General features: G+C 43.9%; 3 non-coding genes across 3 annotated transcripts; all 3 read right to left on the bottom strand.

Annotated features, from left to right (window-relative positions):
• Positions 1-1,723: 1,723 nt before the first annotated feature.
• trnap-ugg (transfer RNA proline (anticodon UGG)) lies at positions 1,724-1,795 on the bottom strand. Its single transcript has one exon. It is a non-coding gene; the product is annotated as a tRNA-Pro (tRNA).
• A 2,811-nt stretch (positions 1,796-4,606) lies between these two features.
• trnat-ugu (transfer RNA threonine (anticodon UGU)) lies at positions 4,607-4,680 on the bottom strand. Its single transcript has one exon. It is a non-coding gene; the product is annotated as a tRNA-Thr (tRNA).
• A 5,186-nt stretch (positions 4,681-9,866) lies between these two features.
• Positions 9,867-9,940, bottom strand: trnat-agu (transfer RNA threonine (anticodon AGU)). The gene has a single exon. It is a non-coding gene; the product is annotated as a tRNA-Thr (tRNA).
• Between the last annotated feature and the right edge of the window lie 12,078 nt (positions 9,941-22,018).

Genomic DNA, 22,018 nt, shown 5'->3' with positions numbered 1-22,018 from the left:
TGAACCTTGTGCTGAGATGTTTTGCCGTGGTCTGGCTCAGATTCTGTTGGGGTGTAGCGGAACTGGGTGAACAGCACACGCTTCTTGTTGTAGCGGGACCGAGATTTGTAAGCGTAGACCTGATCCTCGTCGGCCACAGGAGTGAAGACTGGCTCGTCCTCGCCGCTGGTGTCAGATGAAAGGCTCCAGCTCCCATCTTCAAACTGGTAATTGCTGCCAGGAGCTCCAGACTGACCTCCCTGAGCACCATGCTGCTGTGCTCCAGAACCACTGGTTCCAGTTTGTTTCTGATACGTTGGCTTAGATAGATCTTGTCCATAAACTGAATACATGGGTGAGGAAACAGAGAATTAAGATCAGCCTTCCATATACACCTGAGTCAATTTAAACTGCTTTTAGTTGCTGAGCTTTGATTGGGATCAGCTTACCGCTTTGTGCAGGAATGCAGGCGATGCTTCCAATCAGCACACAAGAAATCCACAAAACCCTGCAGAAACAGGGACATCTCATATGAAGTTCTGAGTACATTTAGAGACCAGTGGGGTCCAACCACCACCTCCCCTTAACATGCCCAGTCCTGTTGAGCTTAACTGCATATTCATAGTGTAATGCTGCGACCAAATGAGGTTCTGCTTGCCTCAGACATTTAAGGCAGCAGAGGTTCAGTGCCACCACTTAGAAGCACTGGGATAGACTAGAAGTTACTCACCTCATTCTGGTGCAATATAATTAAAGCTTGCCTGGGACCTGCTCCTGACAAACTGCACTAACACAAAGTTCAGAGTCCTGTGACACTAACCTGAACCTGCAGGAGCTGCTTTCATATGATCCTCAGTGCAGAGGGAACTGATTGCTCAGCGGTAACAGCTGCTGCTGAAAGGTGCGAGGCTGCAGTTAACTGGCAACAATGGACTAACATAGTTGTCCACGAGTTGACACGTAGTCTTAGGCCACATTTACACATAGCCGGGTATTTAGAGAAACGAATATCCCCCCCCCCCCCTCCGTTTTCCAAAATAACATCGTGCACACAACATCGTTTTCAAAAAACTTGTCATTTACATCAACCCGCATAAATACGCCGTCAAGCGCCATAATAACTATGCCAAACCTATTGGTGGCAGTGTAGGGAAAGGAATAAAGCCATGCAAGCCAATCAAAATCCTCAGAATCAAGGACTTTCCTCATGTGAAGGAGGAGATAACGCGAGCAAGTATCACAACAAAACTGGAGGCAATAAGAGGAAAATATAGACAGTCAGTGCATACTGGGCGCAGGAGCGGCCACGGAAGAGTGGTGCTCCTCTATTTTGAAATGTGCGAGCAGGTTAGGAGTGGCAAATATAATAAGGCCAGAATCGTTTGCACAATTAGTAGAACTTTAACATCATCCATGATAATCCTGATCAGTAGCCAAACAAACTGTAAACATAAGGCGCTCGCATGACGTTAAGCATTTTCTGGCGCATAATGTGACGTTTAAGAACCTAAAACGCCGTTTCTCCCAGTTGAAGACGGCAACACATAACCGGCGTTATCAGAAATCTCCACTTTGGCCGGAGGTTTTAGAAATAATCGTTTTCTGTGATAAAAACGGGGTTTTGGTGTAAATGAGAGGCAAAACCGCAGGAAAAAATCTGCATTTTCCTATCGTGTAAACGGGGCCTTAGGTCATGCATAGATTTCAAAGCAAAGCGGGGATACAAGGCCAATAAACCAGGGAAGGGCTCGTCCGGGATTTGAACCCAGGACCTCTCGCACCCAAAGCGAGAATCATACCCCTAGACCAACGAGCCAGGGTTTGCAACTTTAGGCGTCACACGAGCGCCGCAGGCCACAGATAGCAAAACGATACCCTCGGAAGGTACGTTCGATCATCGAATAGAAACATCCTACAACTTTCAGTTCAGCTCACTCAATGTCAGTGTTGCTTCCATCTTTTTTATTTCATAAACAAGGTCCAGAGACTCTCTCAAAACTAACTGTGATTTCTAAAAACGTTTTCATCAAGTCTGACCAAAGAACAGACTCACAATAACCATGATGCTCATTGAAAGGTCCATCATTTGATGAAGAGCAACAATGCAAAGCATTGAGTAGAACCCTGCTAACAACCAGTTTCTTATACTAAGTCATAGCACACTATGATGGACTTGAGGCACTGCAGGGATTTGAACCCAGGATCTTCTATTTACTAGACAGGCACTTTTTCCAACTAAGCCACAGCACCACATGGTTCATAAAACTGATGAAGGAATAAAGAGCAGGAACTGCATCCACCTCAGGAAGTGGTTTTTGTGATTTATTTCCGAAATTCATGTGATCTCTGCATAAAACAGGGCATGATATTATTCAAATAATCTGCAAATGTGAAAACATTCGATTAAGTCCCAGTTCAATCTTCTGTACTTCAAGAATAACTAAAGCCATTAGATGAAGTGCCCCCAAGTACAGACTGTTTTGGAAGTCCAGGGGCCTCATGTACAAAGACTTGCGTGGATTTCCTACTGAAACTTGGCGTACGCTCAAACCCAAATGCCCTCCAACGTCGGATGTACGAATCTGTGCGCACGCATGTATCCAAGCACATATCGTTTGTACATCCCAATCAACGTGGAATTGAGCGCACATATCGGAGCAGCCGACTCCTCCCTGTCCACGCCCCTACTTAAATACGCAAATCCTATTTAAATGAGCCCTGCACCTGCGATTCCCCTCTCTGCACGATCAGAAAATAAAGAAAAAAAGCATGAGTAAGACGGGAAAAAAGAAAAATTACACTGAAAGCGATATGTCGGTGCTACTTTCTGAAGTGGAGGCCCAAAAAAATTTGTTCTTTGACACGGTGTCCTCCGGCATAAGCATCAAACTAAGAGGAGTGGGTGGGAGAGCCTGTGCGAGGCTGTCAATGCTGGGGGGTCTGAGAAGCCTCACAAGCAGAGGTGAAGAAGAAGTGGTCCAAAATTAAGGTGGATGTGAAGCAGACTGGCTGCCCACCGCCGCAGTGTGGCCAAAACAGTCGGGTAGGGGGGTGACCGACTGTTTGAACAGAGAGTCGGGGCAACTATGGGTGACACTGCTCTCTCATGGGGTGGTGGGAGCTCATGTGGGTGACTCTGATTACCCCCAAGCTAAATACCGATGTTTTTGTGTAACTCACAACAACGTGTTCATACAGTAACGTGCAGAAGTGCGCCGGGGAAAAGGTGAGGCTGATTAAGACCTTTCACACTTTACGCACAGGGTTATTAACATTTGCCCACAGAGACGATCAGGGGCTTGTTAGAAAGATCTTAAACTGGAGTTTAACCAGCAAAAAACAGCAACAAACTAACTTTAACCACCGACTGATGCTGTGAAGACGGGATAGAAACTGGGGGCGCACATACTCAATGCGCGTCACAAGGAATAATATTAGGACAAAACAGGAATGAAGTTACTCACCAAGAAGCCAGCCATCACGCACAGTGCCGCCCTGTAAGTCTGTTCCCAACGATGCTGTTACTCAGAATGTATGAATCGTGCGTTGAACCAGGCCACCTCGCCACACTTTTGGTTAATTGCATTTACGCATCACATATGATCTGTACATCGATCGAATGAAAATGTTTCCTGTTAACATACAAATTCATCATGTGATGGCGCTTTTATAGCAATGTGTGCGCAGTCGATAGCTCCGATTACAAAACCGGCTCTCGCTTCAAATTGAGCTTTAATGTTGGCCTGTTGGGAACTTGATATACGTGGCTGAGATGCGGATAATTCTGTCCCACACGGCTGGCATGGCTCGGCTCAGAGTAGACTGGCACAGTCCCAATCGGTTGGCCAGCTCCCTCTGGAATGCCCCGGTTGCTATAGGAACCCCAGTGTGCACATCACCTCTGGAATGCTCCGGTTGGAACCCCAGTGTGCACATCACCCCTGGAATGCTCCGGTTGGAACCCCAGTGTGCACATCACCCCTGGAATGCTCCGGTTGGAACCCCAGTGTGCACATCACCTGTGAGCACAGGCAGCGCATGGCTCCTCGCTGTGTTGCGCTCCAACGCCGGCCGCAGCTCTGCGCAAAGTTCGAGGAGGATTTCCCTCAAAACAGCTAATGTGTCACCATTATATGCCAGCTAATCCTCTCTGTTGTAGTGAACACACGCTCTCTTTGAATTGCACCATTTGCAAAGTCTTCTAATACTTTTAAAGAAGCCATTGTTTTTAATGGTATGCATTGCACCACTTTGCGCTGCTTTCATATCCACTCGTGTAAATGGAGACACATGGGTGTGTTAATTGTTGATCAGTATTAATTGTTCATCCATCTCAAATGTGCACATCACTGTCTGAGGACAAATTGTTTTCACATTTATTTATTATAACAGTTTCCCAACATCACCTTAGGTGTCGCCAAAGAATCAGCAGCTGCAGAAACGTGCGTACGCCAGCCCTGAAGCTGCCGTGAGGCACCGCACATTTCCACGGTCTTTTCGTTCTTGATACATCTGATCGTTGACGTGAAAAGGTGCGTACGCACCCTTTGTACATGAGGCCCCAGCACTCCTGAAGCACTGCTGTAAACAGTTATGGCACCATGTTGATGTAAATAGTAACACCTTAAGGCACTGCTGGGATTTGAACCCAGGATCTCCTGTTTACAAGACAGGCACTTTGACCAACTAAGCCACAGCACCACATGGTTCCAAAAACTGATGAAAGAATAAAGAGCATGAACTGGATCCACCTCAGGAAGTGGTTTTTGTGATTCTGTACCTCAAGAATAGTTAAAGCCATGAGTAGAAGTGCCTCCAATTGGTTCAAAACTTCATCGTATCTTGCAGATATTGTTGGGTTTTAAACTCAGACCCTGGTGTTCATGAGGAAGGCACTTTCACCAGTTACAGCCAGATCTCATGAAGCGGTGTACTCATTACACGCCAAGTCATTGACCCTGTTTTTACAAGGTTTTTTAATGCTTTTGTGTATTATTTTACACTTCATATTTTGAGGAAATGACGTCCTGCCCTCAGCTTTTACGCTAACTCTGACTATTTCACTGTTTGTATGTTCATTTTGATGTTATGTAGTGTGACAGGAGGAGAACCTCCACCGTACTGTACCCTAACCAATTGACTTGTTATGTTAACGGAGTAAAATTACACTCCGAAAGCATAAAATAGGCATAAATGACACTTTAAAAGCTGTGGGCTATTTATATGCACTTTTATTAAGTGGACCAGTGAGAAGCATTTAGTAGAACCCTGATAATAAGCTGTTTTATGTGCTAAGTCATAGTTAGCTCTGAAGGACCACAGGCAATGCTGGGATTTGAACCCACGATCTCCTGTTTACTCACCAGGCACTTTGACCAACTAAGCCACAGCGCCACATGGTTCATAACACTGATGAAGGAATAAAGAGCAGGAACTGGATCCACCTCAGGAAGTGGTTTTTGTGATTTATTTCCGAAATTCATGTGATCTCTGCATAAAACAGGGCATGATGTTATTCAAATTATCTCTATATGTGAAAACATTGGATTAAGTCTCAGTTTAATCTTCTGTACCTCAAGAATAACTAAAGCCATGAGATGAAGTGCCTCCAAGTACAGACTGTTTTGGAAGTCCAGCACTCCTGAAGCTCTGCTGTAAACAGTTATGGCACCATGTTGATGTAAATAATAACATCTTAAGGCGACAGCAGCGCGAGGTCCCGCTGTTGAGAAAACACTTCTTTTCTGTCCATGAGCGAAGTGGTGAACCCATCCACGCAGTGAACATGTGGAAGCCTGCCGGGGGACAGAGGCTCGCCTTCAGCTCAGCGGGACCTCGCGCTGCTGTCGCCGCGGTCACCTGTCGGCTGGTGGCCGGGATGCTCTGCTCACTGGCGGACACCAGAAGGAGCTGCCGGCTCAACTTATTTCAGGCGGCTGGCCCGGGAGAGGAGAGCGGTGAGCGGCTCACACAGGCTGACCTGTTCGTGGCTGTGAAAACCACCGGGAGGTATCACCGGCAGAGACTGGAGCTGCTGCTGGACACCTGGGTCTCCAGAAACGCACCACAGGTGAGTCAGGCTGGAGACTGCAGAAGCTCTGCACTGAAAACAAATGAACCCTTAATTCACAGCTTATTTGCATAAAAGTGACAGAGCCCTTTAAACGGCTCAATTTGGGAGAGACTGAAACTGGCAAGAATAGAGCTGGTGAAATCTCTTTATGTGAGAGTGATTTTGTGCAAAGAACTTCATGAACATGTTTTGTATAGCCCATAGACCAATTCTAACTTGTTTAAAGAGGTAAAATATGTCTCCTTTAACAAAGCAAACTTTGACTATTTGGCACTGAAAATGCTTCTATCTGTGTATTTAAACAGCGTGTTTCAATGTGATAAAGATGATTCCCATAAGAAGAGAACTGCTTTTCTACATGACTGAGAACAGGCTAATGTGTCTACATCTGAAATAAAACTGTAGAAAAAGGAGACACCTGATAGAGGACATTTAGAGGCATTCCTTTTTAATGTTTGGTGAGCTGATCTGTCAGTGTTAAAGAAGCAGAAATGAGAGACTCCTCTGAAGTTGATCAGAAATTGAGGTTTTACGGAGCACCAAAGAAAAATGTTTCATCGATATCAAACGTCAAACTTGATCAGTCAGTCATATTTTGTCAAAATGTTTCATCACTGATCAGCCTTTAACGTTTAAAAGATGCTTTATTTCGTTCTTCGACAGCAAATTAGCTCGCTGATGACGTCAGGATCAAAAAGCCCAAAACCTGCTTGAATGAGAGCACCTGTCGCCGGGAGCGGGGGCGCGTGCCTGTAATCCAAGCTACCGGGAGGCTGAGGCTGCTGGATCGCTTGAACTCAGGAGTTCTGAGCTGCAGAGGACTATGTCCATCGGGTGTCCGCACTAAGTTGGGTATGGATATGGTGCGCCTGGGGTAGCCCGGGAACACCAGGTTGTCTAAGGAGGGGGGCAACGGCCCAGGTGGGAAACGGAGCAGGGCAAAGCCCCCGTGCCGCTCAGTAGTGGGACCGCACCTGTGAATAGATGCTGTAGTGCAGCCTGAGTAATACAGCGGTACTCAGTCTTTTTACACTCTTTCTGCTCTTCCACACACACAACACACTGCACGCGCGCTACAACGACACGCTTTGACACCTTTTAGCAGCTTCCTCGCTGCTTCTCTGGCTTCTCTTTCCCTTACAAAGCACAGCTGTTTCTTGCTCCTGCAGCGCCTCCACCTGGACAACACGACCAATGACCATCACTCACTGCAGCTTCACAGAGACTCATTCAAAGAAGCTGCTCCAGAGGCCACGTGCCAATGAGTTTAATGGGGTGCCATGTAATTCGTACACAAGGCAATTCAAAGTGCTTTACAGCTACATAAAATCACAAGAAGGCAATAAAATCATTCCAAAAAACAGAAAAATCATTAATTAATTAATTTAAAAGTGAAGAGTGCAGATAAAATACTTTCAGGTGTCATATGCACATCTAAATAGAACTGTTTTCAGTCTGGATTTAAACATTGTCACATTGTCCAGGCCCCTGCTGGACCCGTGGAGGCTGACTATGTAAACCGAACATTTTTCCATATCCTAAATGTACAGGTACACTTGGGGATAATTGTCCATAGACTCTGAACTGGATTTCTCATTTTGAAAAACACCACATCAACCCCTTTGAGTAATGCTGAGCAATGTTACATTTATGCCCTGTGAAACCTCATCATTGACTCCTATCCTCCGTGCATACAGATGATCTGTGATGGAGGTCATTTCATTTCCAACACTGAGGCTAAATGGCTGGGATCAGTTCATGATTCTAGGATCTTCCGAGCATCCTCACTGGCACAGAGGTTTGCACAAGGCGCAAGAATTTTACTTACCTGAAGGAGTGTACTTTTGAAGTAAGGTGTAGCATAGACAGAATTTTGGTAATGTAATGAGAGGTCAGGTGTAGAGGTCATCTTAAGGAATTTAAAGTGCTCGTCATACTTTATTATAGATAGCCATATAAGGCACATATTGCATCAAATTACCTAAAGTCTTAACACATGTATATCCATCCAACATTTCTCTTATTCTGCAGGAGAGTTCAATGGTGTCCTGCTTGGGGACAGAGGCTATGCATGCTGGCCGTACCTCCTCACGCCATATCCTGATCCAGGAACAAGGGCATGCACATGCACATGCACATGCACATGCACATGCACATGCACATGCACATGCACATGCACATGCACATGCACATGCACATGCACATGCTAAAACAAGGGCACGGATAGAAATGACCTTTGGCCAAATTAAATACTGGTTCATTGCTTAAACTTCTCAGGCACCATGGCTGACTTCTGACAGAGCCATCTTAAATTAATAGTATACTTCATATTTTATACATTTTGTCTTGTGGACAACTTTTCAGGCTCAAATCTTTTCTTCGTTGAGTTCCAGTGCCTGAAAGGACTCAGTTTCTCCTGACACAGTGAGGGACCTATACAGGGACACATATTTCCTTTGATCCTTATTGTTGTGACCTTTGAGTTAGAACTTCTTTTCATAATTTAGCATTGACACAGTAGCAGTTTAAGTCAGAGCAAGTGTAAGAAGGCTAAATGGACAGAGATGATTTATAACTTTCCACACGTTTAAGTCATGGCACCCCACTGTGAATATAAATGTATAAACACATTTCTAACACATTGCATGAACCGTACAATAATGACAAGTTTGAGTTCAAGTTGTGTTGAATTGTTTAATTATTATTACATGTTTCTCAAGCTGTGGAGAGAAAACAGAATTAAATACAGTTCACAACACGGAATTCTCCTTTATCTGAATTTATACTAACATCCATCTCCAGTTTCATGAGCTCTAGCTTGATCTTTTTTATTTTCAGTTTCTTGTATCTAGTTTGGCGCTCTCTTTATTGGACAAACACATTTCTTCAAAGGCTACTTACCACTCTGAAATATGTTTCTGTACTTTACCTTCACCTGCTGCCAGGTACGCTTTTGGCTGCTAAGATTGCTCCTGTTGAGATGTAACAGTGAAAAATTAATATGTGGGTCTCACACTCACGATAATATGGTCACAAAGTATGATGATGCGTGTCGATTATTGGGTTATTAATAAAGTGAGCAGGGCCAGTATATTTGTGCTGTACATCTCATACAGAGACAATTCAGCATGCTTTATGTAAACACATTATAACACAAAGAGGAGAGTATAAATACATGAGGACAGTAAAATAAATGTCAATGGTATGAAACTTTCAGAACTTACGCGTTTAGTCTGTCTGCAGTTGTTTGCCATGCCGTTTCTTCGCTTTATTGATCGCAGCTGTATTACCATTTCTGGTGATGACACTTTTAAAATCCTCATACAGCTCCATCAGCATTATTTGTTCAGCTGCCGAAAAAATAACAGCACTTGTCTCGCTCTCCTTTTCACACAGATCTCCGTTTTTCCACCATCCACTCGTCAGGGCTTCTTACGTTCCTCGTGCACTCGCACTAAGCTAGGCTATGTAAGCCTCGCTTGGATTAGCCTCACCGAGATGCAGCTAAAATGTCTTCGAGGAACGACTTGAAGCTTAATTGGGAGATGGTGCTAGTTCAAGCGACACTTACCAGGTATAGCCTGGCTTTCTTTAGCTACTTTCTAGGAACACCCCTCAGGGCTTGATGTTATTCAAATTATCTCTATATGTGAAAACATTGGATTAAGTCCCAGTTCAATCTTCTGTACCTCAAGAATATTTAAAGCCATGAGATGAAGTGCCTCCAAGTACAGACTGTTTTGGAAGTCCAGCACTCCTGAAGCACTGCTGTAAACAGTTATGGCACCATGTTGACGTAAATAATAACATCTTAAGGCACTGCTGGGATTTGAACCCAGGATCTCCTGTTTACTAGACAGGCACTTTGACCAACTAAGCCACAGCACCACATGGTTCATAAAACTGATGAAAGAATAAAGAACAGGAATTGGATCCACCTCAGGAAGTGGTTTCTGTGATTCTGTACCTCAAGAATAGTTGAGCGGAAGTTTATCCACGGCTGTGAGGTGGCTAAGAAAATAGTGCGAGCATGAACGAGCTGCCAAATAAAACACGACAGAAGAAACTTTTCGCCACGAAATTTGATATGGATTACCAGTGCACACCAGTAACCACTCCGGTGAGTTGATGATTTTGAAAACGGACGTTTATGGTGCTTTTACGGACCTTTTTGGACATGCACCATGCTTGCCATTCTGAAGCAGGTTGAGATGAATCAAAATTAGGCAAATACCGGAGACAGCAGTAAACATCAAAAAAGCGGTGAGGGGGGTTCTAAAACATTGCATACGACTCAGAAAAGAGGCTTAATGTTGAAAATACCGCAGTTCCCCTTTAAGCAACTATTGCAGACTATTCTAAGTAACTATGAAAACTATTATATATTAATTCTAATCAAGGCCTCAGGTGAAATTATGTGTCATTATCTCTTCATTAATGTTTACATGCATATTTTTTTGTCTCCCACAATCAACATATTTGTTCCACCTTCCATCATCCGCCTCCAGTATTCGCCACCATCCTCTGCTGCCCCGGCCCCTGAGTGGGCCAGTCAGGTAGTAAATTCCCGGGCCACTGTTTTGCCCCAGTCCGCCCCTGATTGTATGTTACGGTGCTCACAGCTGCTTTCTTCACGCCTCACCTGGAAGTATCTTTGAAGCTGTTTTGTATGTTGTCTCCACTGACTGTGAAGCAAAAGTAACACAACAGCCACATCTGCAGCTTGTTCTCAGTGTTTACAGCACAATCATTCAGCTGTTTTCATGCATCAACATAATACAGTAATAACAGTGGAGTCATGCTGGTTTCTATTAAGAGCTGCTTACAAGCAGAATGGGATTATTTCTACGTGTCAGCATACAGTGTATAACATGGATTCTAGTAAGAATCTGACTTTGAAAGGCAGAATCAACATGTAAATGATAAAGTGTCTTCCTGTGGATGTTCTCAGATATGTACAGCATGAACACTGTGATCCTTTCCCACATGTCCCAGTATGTCTGATTGTCCTCAGTCATGGAGCAGCCGCTCTCTGCTGCCACTCTTCTGTCTGTTTCTCCTGTCAGAAAGAAATGTTTCTTCAGCAGCTTTGTCCTCAGAATATCCATCCCATGCTATAAATAGCTGATCTAGTCATTCTTCTGTGGGTAAGTGTTCTGTCATTTCTCTGATCCATAATCTCGGTCGGCAGCAGAGGCGTTAGAGGGAATCCCCTCGGTTTGTGAAACTGGAAACTTCCACTTGACGCGAGGAACTACGGAGGCCTGGAGATGATCCTGCAGGAGCTGGACATCCTCTGAGTGAGGAGTCCCAGCTGCAGCACAGACCTGGGATTGTTCTTTTTCCAACAGCTGGTGGGTTCCTCATAACTTTCCTTACTGCCAAAAGTAATGGGACACGTGTAGAAACCCTCGGGCAAATCGTCGTCTGCCATGTCACACCACTGAAGTGGAGGAGATGATTTCTTGGTTGAACACTGGACGTGTTTCTTCAGATAAACTCCTGACCAACTGTGAAAAAGCAGTGAAAATGTCTGGCCTGTATAAACTTTGTGATGTCAAACAAGATCAGAGAGAAATCAATTGTGATGTCACCACAGTGATGACATCACAACTTTGTGAAGGCTTCTGTTCTGTCTCTTCTGGTCTGTGGTTCCAACCACAGATTCTGGATGGAACTGAAGTCCGGATTCCAGAATGTTGATTTGTGTTCTCTGTTAATCTCTGGACGACTTCAGCTGATTACTTCCTGTCACTGTCACGTTGGAAGGTCCACTTCTGCCAGTTTTTCAGCAGCCAGTATCATGTTTTCCACCAGCAGTGTTTCCCAAGGCAGAATAATGTCAGTTTGTTTAAAATGTTGCCAAAATAAACTATTACAATTACAACAAATGTCATCTCAGGGCACTTCAGTAATAAAGTCCAATTCAGGCCAATTGGAGTTTAATTCATTGTAATTATAATCCAATGAATTCAATTCAGAATGAATCCAATTCATTCATACAGAGCAATTGAAAAACTATTTCCTCGCTAAGGAAACCAACAGATGGCACAGAACTGCCATAGAACCCCATGAATAATTATGATTACAATTAATTGAATTCCAATTGGCTTGAATTGGACTTACTATCTAAGTGCCTTGAGATGACATTTGTTGTATTTGGCGCTATATAAATAAAAATGAATTGAATTGAATTGAATTGAATTGAATTGAATTGAATTGACCTGGCACTATTTCTAATTAGATATAACTTTTTAATAGTTCTAAGATCATATCTTTCTGGTTTTATTTGCATTTTACAAAGAGTCCCGAGTAATTATGAAAGTTGGGTTTTAATTTGAAGAAAAAGCCTCAAAATAAAGTGATTTTTAGGAGTATGCAGGGATTCATTTCCATCTAATGAACAGCTCAGTTATATTAAACAGTGGGCCGTGTGAGCAGCAATCAGGGGAGTAAGGAGTTCACAGATCATAGACAGAGGCAACCGTCCAACTATTCAAAGCTTTTAGAATCAGTAATAAAATCTGACAGGTAACCAGGGAAGGAAGTTCTTTAATCCTGGAAATATTCTCCAGGTGATAGTCGGCTGACTTCCTAACTGACCTGATCTGGCTGCTGAAGTTCAGCTCTGAGTCCATAATAACAGCCAGATTCCTGCTTGCTTTGTGCTTTTTAACATCACAGCCTGAAGCTGAGCTCAGATTTTTAACAGCTGACAGTGACCTCTGTTTTATCTTTGTTTAGCTGCAGGAAGTTCTGGATCATCCGGTTGGTTATTTGTTGGAGGCTCTTTGCTGGGCCAGTTATTCCTCTGTGCCAGCAGCTGAGCACCAGTTCTGCCAAAACTAACAGGAAACATCATCCTGCACCGCTGGATTATCAACAAGTAATACTGACCAAGTCAGGAGATTAAAAAGGATGCAGAGGATAGTCAACCATCTCCTAAACACGGGACTTGTGTTTGACACCAGTCTTTGAACTGCTGTGAGACCGTTGTTTCCTTCATTCGTTTTTCACCTTTTTTTCCAAAACTACTTGGTCGAAAGGTGTAAAACATTAAAAGTACTGGGTTAAAGTTAGAAAAACATCATGTTTAGGAAATAAAATACACTTTTGGGGGAAAAACTTGGCCAATAAGACCAGGAGCTCCTGACCTGTCTCATACATTTCAGTAAGACCTCGGGAAATTGTACCAAAAAGGGCAAAACATGTCTCCTTTAAAGGACCAATAAGAGCAACATCTCAGACCCTACAGGCCTCAGTTAACTTGTTAAATGTGTCAGTGGGTCGGTGTGAAAACTCAACATCTAGGATGTTATTTCCAGCTTCTACGTTTAACTGAAATAGAAAATCTGAGAATTACGACAATTTGGGTAGAGCTATTTTACGACAGTAAAATATTTGGCAGTGACTAAGTGCCTTTAGCACAGACAGGAGGGTGGAGGTGAGAGGAGACAATGAGGCTGATACCAGATCAACCAGATGAGCCTCCAGCGTCCACCTGTCCTGATAGTCCCTCACAAGCAGCTGTCTGTTGTTAGCTCGTTAAACTTTGATTGGTCTGGGCTGGTCTGTGGCATTATTTATAAACCTTCACCCTTGCTGTTTCCTCTCATAGCTTGTTTTCACCATGACAGCTGCTGGGTTCTTCCTGAGGTATAAGCACAAGCTGCCTTTTACAGTTTTTGATTGATTGGAAACATTAGTTAATACTGCATTCTTACTCTTTGTTGTACATAATTTCAGGGTTTCCCTCTTTGCCTTGTTGACTGCTGCTACATGGGGTTTTCCCACTAAAGGTGTGCTATCATCTGTTGTGGTAAAACATTACATGCTTGTTTGAATCAGCTTCTGCTAAACTTGTTCTCATACACCCAGGTTCAAAATCAGCAGGCCAGAGCAGCAGCGGCACAAGAGCTGCAGGTAATTTTGGCTCTTACCAGGGAGCAGCCGCTGGCCGCCCGGTGACCGTGCCCAACACTGCTTCCAGTAACACTTATATGGCGACACCTGTGCTGGTCTCTGGTGTAAGTCAACCTGTTCTTCAGGCAGACCCAAGACTCAGCAGCTATGGCTCACTTGTGCCAACGCAACTGGTTGTCCAAGCTCCCGGTTTTGTCCAAGCTCCCGGCCTTGTCCAAGCTCCCGGTTTTGTCCAAGCTCCCGGTTTTGTCCAAGCTCCCGGTTTTGTCCAAGCTCCCGGTTTTGTCCAAGCTCCCGGTTTTGTCCAAGCTCCCGGTTTTGTCCAAACTCCCGGTTTTGTCCAAGCTCCCGGTTTTGTCCAAGCTCCCGGCCTTGTCCAAGCTCCTGGCCTTGTCCAAGGTGCTCTTCAGGCAGACCCAAGATTCAGCAGCTCTGGCTCCGTTGTGCCCGTGCAAATGGCTGTGCAAGCTTCTGGTGTCCCACAGGCTGTTCAGACGGGTTCAGCATTGAGCAGCTTGAGCTCTGGCCTGCCTGCAACAGGATACTCTACTGTCACTTATGTGCCTGTTGACGTAGGATCTGACGCTGGCGCTCTGCAACCTGGAGCTGCCCAACCTGGACCACAAGGTAAATCTTCTGCTTGGAGTATAGATGGCCAAAAATATGTTTGGAAGCCTAAAGGTGTTTTCAATCTTGCCGAGCTCTATTATGAAGCAGAAACCTGCCGTGTTTCGATGTCAAGACTCTGTGCTATCAGAGCTTCTGCTGTGAAAAGGACTAATTGTGAAATGTCTCCACACAGAAACCCAGTGGGCTATTGCTCCCTCAGTCTTTGGGGATGCGTCAGCCCAAGCCCTCAGCCTCACTGACGTTCTCCCTGCAGCCCCTCTGTCACCACCTGGCCCTGTCCTCCAGTCAGGGGAGACCTCCAGTGTCACGAAGGAAGCTGAACTCGGGAACTACCAGCAGCAGAGGGAGGAATTCGGCTACCCGGATAATCGCCAAGGGTCTGGACTGGGATCCGCAACCGTACTGGTGCCACGCTTTGGTGTGGGTGGATCTCCTAACTTTGACTACAGGCTTTTGTACGGCTTGTACCCCTCTGGAACCTACAGCACCTTCAGCCAGCAGCATGAGAAGGGCAAAGACTACTTTCAGGATGTCCACTACTTGAAGGAGCATATTACTGACAGCCATGGTTCTGGGCAGCAGAAAAAGTTCTTCCCAAGTGCCCGCTAGAGCTGAACATGATGTGCAGAGGGTATGTTGAGTGGTACCTGCAAATGATGTCTTAATCTCAATGCTCTAACTAATCTGGTTCTGTTTCAGATTGGAAAGCTCAATCCAACGGCATAAGATTCTTTTTAGTCTTTGAATAAAATCTTATGAAATGATCTCGCTTCAGGATGATTGACTAAGGGAAACGATGTCCTGTGTACACCATCTGGGTTCAAGGCAAATGGCAGGCATCCCCTGTCATATTTGACTGGGACGTTCTGCTTTTGGTTTCAAACATGGCTTCTCAAAGCGCTGCATCTTGAGAGGAATTGCTATGAAGGTGTTAAATAGTTGCACCCTTTGCTCAATTGACTATAGCGATCAGCTACAGCATCCTTTACAGCCATTTCTCTACACCTGTACATGGCAGCTAGACACAACCCCTTCTATGCAGTGCATGCTTCAAATTGGTACAACTTTGATCCACCACGTAACTCCGGGCAAAGATTTGCTGAGTGCACGGTAGCCAACCTGAAGGCTTGCCAAACATTGTGCTTGAAATAGTTGGCTGGATACTCCTATATTCTTCTGCAGTTAAGCCAGTGCTATGTCTTCAGCAGTCTTGTCATATGACCTTGTCTGGGTTTTTCCCCCATTCCCTGCAGATGGAATGCTAAAGTAATCGCAAGCCAGTGGATAATGAACATGATTTCTATTTTTGTCTCTGGGTATCCATATAGTGGAAACTGCTTAGTGATCACGTTGGTCCAGAGCCAATTTGAACACAATAAGCAGTTGACTAAAACCGAATTTGTTGTTTTTCCTATTTTATTTTTTACTCCCTTGATTCCTTTCTGGACGTCTGCTTCTGCCTCGTTAGCTAACGTAACGAGTTGACACTGGGCAGCAAGCCGAGATGCTGCGGCGACGCTTGGCATTCCTCAGGCTACCTTGTGTAGTCTAATTAAGCAACGAGAGACCGTCATGAATGCTAACGACGGCGCCCGGGAAAAGCACCTGAGGCTTTGCTGCAGCATCTCGTTGGCTCGTTTTTGGTAATTTGTCATACGCCTTGAGACTACGTTTTTCATTCAGAGAAAATGACTTCCTTTTTCCAGCCATGATTCGTGCGCCCGGTGTCAACTCGTTACGTTAGCTAGCGAGGCAGCAGCAGACGTCCAGAAAGGAATCAAGGGAGTAAAAAATAAAATAGCTACACGTAGTTTTAAAATGATTTTTGCACATGTTTACATTCATAAAATGGCCAAAAATGAACATAAGCGGATTTCTTGATTACTATAAACGAATTATTTAAACAGCATTTGCATTAATGATTCTGTCCCAAGCCTTTTGATCTATGTAAGCGGTTGATTACTATATCCGTGACGACTATAAGCGGTTTCCACTGTACTAGGACTGTCAAAATTGCTTATGTTCAAATATTCCCTCTAAAAAAAAAAAACATAAAACATCTGTATTTGCGCATCATTTCTGACGCATATACGCATCTGGGGGCTTTCAATCAGCCAGGCGACAACAGCATTGTGTCAATAGCCTGACAAACTACAAGACATGACTACTTGTATAGGTAGTTTAAACATATTTGACAATGTATTTGAGTTTAATATTATACCATGTTCATTTGGGTGCACATTTTCAATATCCTCATGCTGGTGGTCGAATGATAAGCTAACCGTAGCTTCCATACAACTTTGTCTCGAGGCTCCACAATTTCTGTCAACAGACCAAATTCAGAAGTATTTCCAGAAAGAACTTTTCACATTTTTGGGGGTTAAAATCACTTTCTTTGCGCCTGCAGTCGAGTTGGGCCCTGAACTTTCTGCCATCTTTACATAAGTCAACTTTCAGCAGTGACGCTGTGCCAGACAGTGTGACTCCTGTGACCTGTCCCTGACCCCGTCATGCAGTGTGCCGACTCAAGGCAGACAGCGGCTGCACAGATGTTTTTCCACATTTGAATATTAATTTTCAACTTTGTCTGTTTTTAAAACCTATTTGAATTTAGAATATTCTTTGACAACCCTACCCTGTACCACTCTACTATTGTGCTTTAAAGCTATGGTAGGTAATCCTAGTGAGCTAGCAAGAGAGCTAGCAAGAGAGCTCGCAAGATTCGAAAGTGGCCCCTCCTCTAAGCTCCACCCCCCCTCCCCATTCCGTCAGTGCTTCATCCAAAGCCACGCCCCCACAAACTTGAACGCGCATCTGACGCTGGGACTCTGCCGACATGTCCCACTCGCGCGGATGAGGGAGCCGACAGAGGGGGGCGTAGGCAGAAAGCGCAGAGGCATCTGATTGGTTTTTTGTAGCGCCCCAATCAGCGGGGTGCTGATCTCGGATTGGTCAGCTTTTTCTCAGTCCTGCAGCTGCCACAGAGGTCTGATTATTTTCGTCCCTTTTTCTAAATACATCTTGTATAGATTTCTCTCAGGATTGACGGACCATTTCACCCAGTATTACAAAATGTGTTTCTGAACAGGATTACCAACCATAGCTTTAATAGGCAACTTGTTGCCTTTCCACTCTGTAATGGCAGGTTCTGCAGTTGTGCCAGAACATGCCTATTGATGTTGCATCCTCTGAATTTACAACTTCTAGATGGGAAGTCAGATTTCCTAATTGGTATCCAGTGGTGTCAAAAGTACACATATTTGTTACTTAAGTAGAAGTATAGATACTGCAGTTTAAAAACACTTTGGTAAAAGTTGAAGTATCAACTTGACCTTTTTACTCAAGTAAAAGTGAAAAAGTATGTGCTCCAAAACCTACTTAAAGTATAAAAGTATAAAGTAACCTTTAAATATATATATTTTTTTAAACCCACACACAAAAAGGTATATGCCACTATATGAATTGCAAGCTTAATTTGAAAACTGATTAGTTCTACATGTGGCCCAAGACAACAATCATAAAACCATTACTGTCAAAGACAAAGTCACTCAAGGAGCATGTTCTTTCTCAAACTTTATTGGAATTCAGTCCCATCAAAAAAACAAAAAAAAGTCTTACTGCCTGAAAAAATATATAACTATGCCAGTTGTTATTCCGAAAACATCAGAGAGGCAAGGCTAACGCCTTTGACAATTGTTAGCTGCTAACCGGGCATGTCTTGGCATGTTCCTATGCTAGCCAAGCTGCAGCAAAATATATCAATTATCAGTTCACAGTTCGGTGGTAACAAAGAATAAGCTTACAATTTACCTCTACATGTTTTTTTCAAATTGGAGGGAGAGTTCTTGAACGCCAAAATTACGTGGGTCTTGGGTGTGCAGAGTTTATATTACATTTTCCAAGAGTCATTTTTGCACCCGACTATTTTGAAAAAATCTTTAAGATAGGGCCAAGGATGAGGAAGGTCTCTTTGGTCTCCGTCTGCATCTCCCGATACGCTCTCGCCTGTGTCCGACCTTTCAGACATTTCGGCATCTTTTTCTGAATCGGACATTTTGCGTGGCAGCTTCGCGTTTGCAGTTAGTTGTAGAACACCTGCTCGCTTCTGACGAATGGCGATTTAATTTGACGAATAGCCTAACCGATGAGTGTTTGCGTTATATGATTCATCCAATTACACTCGTTCTCACTAGGTGTGAATGGCGCCACTGATCTGTATTGGATGGCGCACATGACGTGAAATGAAGGCTAGCCGCAAATTCAACATGGCAGACTCACCAGGTGTTGGCAATCGCTCATCAACCATTCAGATCCACATATAAGGCCGATTTCAGACCAGAGCGTGGCGTGGCGGCAGCGAAACCACGGCAGTCTTACGCCGGTTATCAGGCGGTGTGTTCAACTTGGCTTTTCACACCGGACAGTCCGCGGCCGCGGTAGTTCTGCTCCAGCCCTGTCTGCATTTCCCATTCATTTCAACGGCACACCGCCGGCTGCCGCCGGCCGCTGCCGTCCAAATTCCGCTCGAGTTCTATTTTCCAAAAGCAGCGCGGGACGGAGGCGTCTCCGCGCCGCTACCGCCCGACTACCGCCGCGTCGGTGTGCAAGGACAGATCTGTTTCCATGTATTTTCACCTCCGCCGGTGAAAATCGCTTCCGTTCCGCCACGCTTTGCCGCCCTGGTCTGAAATAGGCCTAAGGCGCTCCTGCATGGGGCTTTACCGGTTCATCGGCAAGCTGCATCCCACCACCTCCCCATCTCCACCCGCTGTCTCAAGTCTCGAGATCTCCTTCCTTTTATGACTCCGCCACCAGGTTCGGGTCCCAAGGGGGAAGATATTCAGCATCTATCTCCCTATGCCAGACTTGCAAGCTCACAGCGGTTCAGCTTGCATGTCCTCCGCCGGGGCCCAAGCGCCAAAGAAATATTGACAATAAACCTTGCAATTGTCTCCTATCTCTCCGTCTGAGTCTCTCCAGGTTGAAATACATCAACATTAAACTGAAGCCAAGAGTTAAAAAAAAAAGTAACGAGGCTGTTTGTTTTGAAAATGTAAGGAATAGAAAGTACAGATACTTGTGTGAAAATGTAATGAGTAGAAGTAAGAAGTAGGCAGAAAAATAAGTAGTGGAGTAAAGTACAGATACCTAAAAAGTGTACTTAAGTACAGTAACGAAGTATTTATACTTCGTTACTTGACACCTCTGTTGGTATCCTGGGTAAGCTTTATCCAGTACTTGTACAGTTGGAAGTGTACATGGTTTACTGAGTAAATTTGAAATCTTTCATTTGCTATTCTGCTCTAACTCACTGAGCAAAGTATTGGTAGAACTAATGGTGCTCTCCCAGTACCCAGCTCCTCATCCAGCTTTCAAATTTCTATCCAGCAGTTTTTGCTCATAAGTGGTCCAGGAAAGATGTTGGAGAAACTCTAAGCGAGAGGATGTGTTGCTGATGCCATTTAAGAAAAATAAAGTTGATTTGAAGACTGGTTTGTCTATGAAAATATAAAAACTATCTTTTGAATTTTAAGCTTCCATAGATTCCTCGATTGGCCCATTGGCCTTGTTTTAATGTGCTCTTTTCATGTCTTGTACACGGTTTGTTTTTATTGCTGAGTTAATATTTTACTGTTTTCTGCAAATGCTTTTATTAGTGTGGTCATTTTACAATCCTTGTATTTTGTTTCATTCCATGTTTGTCCTTTTTAATTGCTATATCAAACATTGAGTTACATTTTGCTTGAAAAATGCTCTATAAAGTCACAAGCCCTGCAAATCCCTGAGATGCTCAGAGAAAATCTTAAATTGGACATATATGGAAAAATAACTTTTTGTTTTTCCCGCCTGTGCTTTTAGAGCATGATTTGGCGGTCTGAAGACTTCAGAGCTTTATGTGAGAAGAATCTTAAATTTTATTCTGAATTTAACAGGGAGCCAATCAAGCTAAAACTGGAGAAAAATGATCTCTCCTGTTAGATCTCATCTGAACTCTGGCTGCAGCATTTTGGATCACCTGGAGGCTTTTCAGAGAATATGTGTGAAAGTGCAATAATAAAGAATTACAGTAGTCAAATCCTGAAGTAACAGATGCATGGAGCAGTTTTACTGCATCACTGAGACAGGACGTTCCTGATTTTAACAATATTATGAAGGTGAAAGAAGGCAGTCCTAGAAACCTGTTTTATATGTGCATTGAATGATTAATTCTGGTCAAAAATAACTCCAAGGTTCCTCACTGTAGAACTATCTTACCATCCATTTACTTTACTCAGTGTATCCAGTTTAGGGTAGTGGAAGCTTTTAGCCCAGTGATAGTATTTTTTTCACAAGAGCCACATTGGCAGAGCAAAATCAAGGGAAGAGCCACTTTTATGACAACATACTAAGTCCCCTTTTGCAAATATGCATTGCTACATATAAAACCTCCCACAAAAAAAGAAACGCAGCCAATACATTTTCAATTAAGACCACATTTACCTTAATACTGGAATACTTAATACTCAATACTGGAGGCCGGCATGCATGTCCTTGACTTTCTTCATGTTGTATTTGTAGTTTGTTGTAATCATAGTGAGACATTCAAGATGAGCATGGTTTTTGTCCTTTTTTTAATTTAAAAACCGACCCATTGTGCCTGCATCTCGCGCTGGCTAAAGGAGCTAGCGTGCACTGCGGTCAAGTGTGACGGTGGTTTAAGCGGGCTGCGTTGCCAGGTTTAACAGAGCCCCCTTTAGGAAACACCATTAAAGGTAGGGTAGGAGATCCTGGATTTTGAAAATACACAGGTCAAAAGTCCCAACCCCTTTCTTCAGACTTCCCCCCGAAGTCACGCCTTTAGAGTACATGAACGCGCACGAGCACGAAGGTGCACGAGCGCTGTTCTAACAGCAAGCATCGATTGGTTTGGCTAACTTTTGCTAACTTTATATATACTTTAGTATATGCTAACTATACGTTTAATAATGCTAGGTGCTAGCCAAGCTGGCTCTTGTTTAGCTTCCTGCCAAGCTTCTGGACGCGTAATTCGTTCACGAAGAAGGGTACGCGCACAGGGGGAAGGAGGGGGAGGGAGGAGCAGATTGCGGTTTGATAGACGCATCAGAATCCAATCATCGTTAACAGTCCGTTCAGTATGATTGGATAGTGTTTTTCCTGGATTGTTCGTTCTAGAGGCCACTAAAACTTTCCATTTTTGTCAAAACTTTTAATTAATTGGTTGCAATGGGGGTGTGAAGAGTATTTCAAGCAATATGTAAAAAATGCTCCAGAAAAAGAACCCCTACCCAACCTTTAAGCCTTAATTAATTCTTAGTACTGTGCAGTATTCGCCGTAAGTTATTTGGAAAAATTTGTTATTGTTACCATATTGTTATAAGCTACTATGCGAGTGCGAGCCGCCAATTAAAGGTT

Source organism: Odontesthes bonariensis, chromosome 2 (genome assembly GCF_027942865.1).
Source record: "Odontesthes bonariensis isolate fOdoBon6 chromosome 2, fOdoBon6.hap1, whole genome shotgun sequence".
Lineage (NCBI taxonomy): Eukaryota > Metazoa > Chordata > Actinopteri > Atheriniformes > Atherinopsidae > Odontesthes > Odontesthes bonariensis.
The sequence above is the reverse complement of the archived record's forward strand: the minus strand, read 5'-3'. Positions and strand labels throughout refer to the sequence as shown.